Consider the following 7,586-nt stretch of genomic DNA (forward strand, 5'->3'; position numbering starts at 1 on the left):
TTCCAACAAGTCCGAACAACTTTATAGCATACTTCGGCGTCGCGAGTTTGGCCTTATATGCATCAACTCCGAATCATGTCTTGGGTCATTAGTTGGGTTGCCCGGCTCCTGTGCTTGCTACCTTACGTTCCGCTCTATCGGCTAAGGTAGTAAAGGGAGAACTACTATGATTGTGTTTCCGGTTCATCTGGTCAAACACCTTAGTAGAGAAAGCCGAAAAACTGACTGTCATGATGCGGCGAGAGCTGGTCAACCACTCGATGACTTATCGGAATCTTTTGCGATTCCCTCCGTATTACACGAAGGACCTTTCTTCAGGTCATATATGTAACGCACCATATTGGGATAACCACGTACATACCAGGGTCTATATAGTAGACCCACCATAAAACTCCTATGGCTAACTGAAAGTGTTAACGCCCTATTGTCCAATTGCCTCATTCACCGCATTGACACCTCCTTCATGGACCAAGACGTTGGGTTAAGAGTGATCAAGTGCTTTTCCAAACACCCCCGTATTTTCTACGAGGGGGCTGAAGCCGACGACTAGAAAACTTTTAGATTATACAAAAACGGCCGCACAGGAGGAACCAAAGCTTTTAAGCGAATATCATAATATTGTCTTTTACAATTTCAACACATTTCATTTGAATATCATGTCTTTCAAGCACTGACCCTCTATCAAGCGGGCACCCTCTAAGATGTCCTCGAAATAATGCTCTGGTGCGTGATGGTCCTTGCCCTTGGGGGGACTCCTCGCTGCAACGTTGGTGGCCTTCATCTTCGCCTAATATGTCTTGACACGGGCAAAGGCCATCCGTGCACCTTCAATGCATGTTGAACGCTTAACGACATCCATACGCGGCACCGCATCAACAAGCCGCTGCACCAAACCAAAATAACTATTCGGAGTTGGCTCAATAGGCCATAGCCAGACTATGACGTCGTTCATGGCAGAACCGGATATCCTGTGGAGCACGGCCCACTGGGCCATCTGTTTGTTCAGTAACAACAGACGCTTTGGCGCGCCGAATTGTGACCAAAAAAGCTTTTCCATGGCACACCCTTTCTGCGCTTGGTAAAATTGCGTCGCATCGGAGGTGCTCTTCGGCAGGTCCAAGAATGCGTGTGGAGAGCTCCACATCTGATTAAGGGGGAAATACTTCAGATCGCCGAATTTAGTCTGTAACAAGAAAGGCTTACCAGCCGCTATCTCCCCACCTTGCCGGATCTCCTCCCGAGCCGCTCTAGACTCGGATCATGCTTCTCCCGCCTCTTGTAAGGCCTTGTCGAGACCAACCGCTTTGGCTTTGTTATCCCTCTCAAGGAATTCACACTAGACAATGATTTCCTTTAGCTCGCACGCCATGACAGAAATTCTCTCCTCACACTGGCGCCTGTAGGATCAAAAGTATGTCTAGAGGGGGGGTGATTAGACTACTTGACCAAATAAAAACTTAACCTTTTCCTAATTTTAGTTCTTGGCAGATTTTAGCTATTGTAGGACAAGTCAAGCAATCATCACACAATTCAAGCAAGCATGCAAAGAGTATATTGGCAGCGGAAAGTAAAGCATGCAACTTGCAAGAATGTAAAGGGAAGGGTTCGGAGAATTCAAACGCAATTGGAGACACGGATGTTTTTCCCGTGGTTCAGATAGGTGGTGCTATCCTACATCCACGTTGATGGAGACTTCAACCCACAAAGGGTAACGGTTGTGCGAGTCCATGGAGGGCTCCACCCACAAAGGGTAACGGTTGCGCGAGTCCACGAAGGGATCCACCCACAAAGGATCCACGAAGAAGCAACTACCCACAAAGGGTCCACGAAGAAGCAACCTTGTCTATCCCACCATGGCCATCGCCCACGAAGGACTTGCCTCACTAGCAGTAGATCTTCACGAAGTAGGCGATCTCCTTGCCCTTACAAACTCCTTGGTTCAACTCCACAATCTTGTCGGAGGCTCCCAAGTGACACCTAGCCAATATAGGAGACACCACTCTCCAAGAAGTAACAAATGGTGTGTAGGTAATGAACTCCTTGCTCTTGTGCTTCAAATGATAGTCTCCCCAACACTCAACTCTCTCTCATAGGATTTGGATCTGGTGGAAAGAAGATTTGAGTGGAAAGCAACTTGGGGAAGGCTAGAGATCAAGATTCATATGGTGGGAATGGAATATCTTGGTCTCAACACATGAGTAGGTGGTTCTCTCTCAGAACATATGAGTTGGAATTGTGTATGTGTTCTGATGGCTCTCTCATCGAATGAAGAGGAGGTGGAGGGGTATATATAGCCTCCACACAAAATCCAACCGTTACACACAGTTTTCCAATCTCGGTGGGACCGCGAGATCCCTATCGGTAGAACCGAATTGCTAGGGTTTGGCAGTGGCTTATGACAAGTGAAACTCGGTGGCGCCGGATAGAAAGAATCGGTAGGACCGAGTTTGGCTTAGGGTTTAGGTCATATGTGGATATGGGAAAGTAGTTGAGGGTTTTGGAGCATATCACTAAGCACATAAAGCAAGAGGCTCATTAAGCAACACCTCATCCCTCCTTAATAGTATTGGCTTTTCCTAAAGACTCAATGTGATCTTGGATCACTAAAATATAAAATGAAGAGTCTCGAGCTTTTGAGCTTGAGCCAATCCTTTGTCCTGAGCATTTTGAGGGTTCCACTTTCACATCCATGCCATGCCAATCATTGAGCTTTCCTGAAATAATCATCTTGGAATAGCATTAGCTCAATGAACTATATGTTGTTATGAATTACCAAAACCACCTAGGGATAGTTGCACTTTCAATCTCCCCCTTTTTGGTAATTGATGACAACATATAGATCAAAGCTTCGACAAATGATAATAAGCATGAAATATATCGTCGCTTTGAGAAGTATGTGATAAGTAAGAGCTCCCCCTAAATTTGTGCATATTTAAAATTTGCTTTGGACTGCAAATGCACAAGGAGTTAGAGTCATGGGTTACTCTTCCATGTCACATACATCTTGGTGGAGCGCTTAAAATGATAAGAATGAAATACATGCACTCATCACCAAGAAAAGTGAATGATCACATAAGATAGATAAGATAATAGCATTAAGCAAACATTAAGTGTAGCTTATGATCAAACACATGATCATCAATGTCTCATAGATAATGACGTAGTATCTCAAGCACTCAAAAGCAAACAAAGTTCGAAAAAACCACCAAATAAAGCAAGAGAGAAAAAAGCAACACACTCTCTCTCGAAGCCTATGATCTATACATTTTCTCCCCCTTTGGCAACAAGTTACCAAAAAGTTCCTAGAAAATGCATAGTGCTAGATCGACGCTTAGGCTTGATCTTCAGGTGGTGGTGGAGTCCGAATCACTCCAAGGACGAAGGCTTCTGTAGACACTGAAGTAGACGCTGGAGTTGGAGCTGAAGTAGATGCTGGAGCTGGTGGAACTGAGGCTGTAGCTGGTGCAGAAGTGGTGGCTCTGGTGTCAGCAACTGGCACGGCAGACGACCTCGGACCTCGTGGCACTCTGGCAAAGGCATCAGTTGACGTCCTGCCTCTCCTCTCCTGCATGTCATCTTGGAGCTGCTCCACTGCAGTCTGAATCTCTGTCACCTTGACATCCAGGTCATAGAACTTTTGTTCCATGATTCTCTCTATGCTTGCCTGGTTCTGAGTTAGGGTGGCTAGTCCTTTCTCAATACTCAGATGCCTCCTCTTGAGTTGGCATCTTGGCAGCTTTCTCCTTCCTTGCCTTCTCCTTCTTTGCTTGTGCTTGGGCAGATGATGGCTCATTCTCAGTCATAACAACTTGATTATCTTCAAAATCTGGACGGATGGGCAGGTGTTCCTTGTCCAATAAGTATATGCCCGTGCCCATCTTGGAGTTAATGAGCTCCTGAATTTGAGGGGCATAACCACAGCTCCTCTTCTGATCTGCTGCAGTCCTCTTGATTGTCTCTACCATGAGGCTCATCACCTTGAACTTCTGAGGTACATCAAATACATGAAGCAAATTGATTGCATGGCCTCTGATCATCTTGTGATCTCCAGACTTGGGCAAGAGAGTGTGCCTCAAAATCCAATTAATAGTTGGCAGCCCTGACAGAAGATAATGCACAGACCCAAACTTGAAAGTATCAAGTGCCTCGTTTGGAATTTCCTTGTACATATTGGACATAGAGTTGTGGTCCATCTTCTTCTTGGCATAGATATCCAAGTCATCTTCATTTTCCTCTGGGGCATTGATCAACTTAGCCCATTCTTCAACAGTAGATTGGTACCTCGTACCTTCAGACATCCATGTTATCCTACCATCTAGATAAAAATGTGCTGTGGAGTAGAATTGCATAATGAGCTCCTCGTTCCACTTTGTGAGCTTCTGCCCAACAAAGTCTGCAACTCCACAAGCATTGAAGCTGTCATACACTCCAGGATAGTACTCTTCGTTGTCCTTGATGTACTCCCAGTCGACCCATCTCATGTCACAGACTATTGGCTTCTTGTCAAGCAAAACTGTCTCATAGAAGTCCTGTTGTTCCTTGGTGTGAAATCTGTAATCCACAGCAGTTCTTCTCCTTGAAGCATACGGATCTGCTTCTCTCCACTTCCTCAGCCCTGAGTCTCTTCTGAGCTTCATGTCCTCAGCCACAGGATGAGCATCATTGTGGTCTGGGATCTTGGGCTTGAGCTTTCTGAGAACTTGCTCTTCATCATCTTCTTCTGAAGCTTCTGGCATTGGGGCCTTGTTCTTCTCAGCAGCTGGGATGCTTCTTGTATTCCTCTTTGGCGCAGACTTGGGCTTGGAGGCAGCTTTGGGTGCTTCTTTGGGCTTAGATGCAGCAGCCCCTGTCCTGATAGCATCACCCATAAGCTTAGGTGTCTTAGGTGCTGGTGCAGCAACCTCTTCTTCTTCCTCTTCTTCCATGATTGAAGCCTTTCCAAGCACTCTGGCTACGGTCTTCTTGACCCTTTCCTTCCTTTTCTTGCCTTCAGCAGCAATTGGCTCTAAGGGAGTGGGCTTCTCAGAAATCTTGGTTGAAGCTCTGGCCTTTGGCATAGGCTGCCTGCCTGCTGGCCTTTTGACTTTCAGGCCTGGCTTTGTGCCCTGTGCTGGCTCAACTCTCTTTGATGCAGCTTCCTCTTCTGCCACATAATCTTCATCCTCAGAATCTGAAGTTCTCTTCTTCCTCTGTCTGGTGGCAGCTTTTGGCAGATTGCTAGGAGTACTTCTGCTGCCATCATCTGAAGAACTTGAGGGACTAGTGTCCTCACTCATGTGCACTTGCTGTTCTGACACATTCTGGCTGTCACTCTGATCTGACATGTTGCAAACTCTGACTGCTGACCCTGTGAATAGTTTATAGATGATGTAGAGTGGATGAGCATCACAAAATGCAGAGATTTTTGCAAAAGAATGATCCAAAAACTTAGTTTTAGTTTCCCATTGAAATCATCTCGGATCTACCGATTTTTAAACTCGGTGATACCGAAGCAGTTTTGGCACCTAAACTAGTGAACTCGGTTGGACCAAGTCACAGTTCGGTGGCACCGAGACTGCTAGGGTTTCACAAAGTTCCAAAATCGGTCACACCGGTAAGTAATTCTCGGTCAGACCGAGTCTCACTTGTGCAATGGCATAAGCCAAATCGGTGGGACCGAGTTTTTCAACTCGGTGGGTCCGAGATGGTTTCGGCGGAAACCTAACCCTAAAATTTTCGAACCAAACCTAATCTACGAGCGCATTGACTGGATAGGAGTGTTTCAATCGTGGCAAGAATCATGATGATCACAATGTGCTAAGAATCGGATTGGAGAATAGCACAAAGATCGAGTCCATACCCTAGTTCGGCGGAGACTCGCTACGGCGGCAACGGCGGGGTAGAATTCCGTTGACGGCGATGGAGACCAGCGACTGGAGGCGGCTGGCGGCTGGCGGCGAGGAGACGATCCGGAGACCACGTTGGCAGAGCAGGCTATCGCGCGGGTGAAGGGGTTCGGAGAAATTTCCAAATTTTTGCCCGTGACTATATATAGCCCGACCCTGTCGGTGTGACCAAGTGGAACAACTCGGTGGCACCGAGATTCATAACTGCAAGCAGTTACTGAAACTCGGTGTGACCGAAAGGTTCAAATTGGTTGCACCGAGATCGAAAACCTAGATCAACTTAATGATCACGGTAGGACCGAAAGTGGAGTATCGGTCAGACCGAGAATCATAAAGAGGTTTTGGAAGTTTAAGTCTATGACGAATCGGGGACTCCGAGTGCTCCTCACACAGAGTGGTTCGAATCTGACTTGATCAAAATTTTGTGATGTAGCATGAATAGAGTTTGAGACGAGAAAAGCATAGATAGCTAGAGGAGGTTCTTAGGCATTCTTGTCCATCCACTTGGCAAAAGGAAATAAAACCGAACAATCAAAACAACAAGTGGATGTCCTCGAATGAGTAAAATATGCAACCAGCATGCTCACACAATAAGATGGCAAATGAAATATGTGACAAGGCATGCACAACCAATACTAGCATCTACCACGATGACAAGGTCATCTATATATGAGTATATTGACTTAGGAGTCAAGTGAGAACACTTGATCATAGGTCATACTCATCGTTTAAGCTCAAGTGGGGTTACCACTTTTACATAAAGCATTGTTGTGTTCACATCTTTAGAGTTGCTTTAGCTCAAGTCTTAGAGTAAAGCTCCCCCTAGATGTGATATCCCCCTTTAGAGGGATGAACTAACCTCGGGTTTTATCGATGATGACTTCATGTAGATGTTGAAGATGTGGATGCTCAATGTTGATGTAGATCACTTGGAGCTACCCATTTGAGTGAATTGCACTTTCAATACCTACATGGGTTAGTCCCACAAGGAACAAACAAGGATATCCATAGACATAGAGTGATGCACACACAAGATGATGTCCATGAAAACTTTTAGGTTACCTTGTCCCTTGTCTTACCAACAAGAGGGTTTGTGACTCCTTGAACTAGTGCAAGATGTGGAAGTTGATTGCACTTGTTCTTGCCAAAATGATAAGAGTGAAGTATGTTGGCGGAGTCACCCTCAAGAACTCTCTAGTTCTTCTTCTTTTGGGTCCACACCATCTTGATGGGAATCCTTGGAGTTGTAGTCGTACTTGATGAAGTGGAACTTGAAGTAGTCTTGGGAATCCACTTGACTAAGGTCTTAGGAGCTTCTTCAAATGCATCAATTTCCTCTTGAAGCTTGTCCTTGCCTTTTTGCTTGTAGTCTTGTGGTGGAAGATCATCTTGAGCTTGTGTCCCCTTGAAAGAAGTATCATACTTCTCTTGTTGATGAACAAACTTTGTCTTGGGGTATTAATCTTCTTCCCACTCAACTCCATTGGCATTGAACTTTCGTTCAAAACCAACACCTTGATTCTTCCGGTGCATTCCTTGCTTGCGCACAAATTCCTCGAATTGCTTACTCCCGGCAAGGCTTTTGTACACTCCTTTCTCTATAATTCCCTTCAATAAGCTATTTTCTTGCTCAAGTGTAACTTGGCTAAGAGAATCATTAGTGGAATCAAGAGAACTACTAGAAGCAACAATATTGGATTT

Source organism: Triticum urartu, chromosome 4, assembly GCF_003073215.2.
Source record: "Triticum urartu cultivar G1812 chromosome 4, Tu2.1, whole genome shotgun sequence".
Taxonomy (NCBI): Eukaryota; Viridiplantae; Streptophyta; class Magnoliopsida; order Poales; family Poaceae; genus Triticum; species Triticum urartu.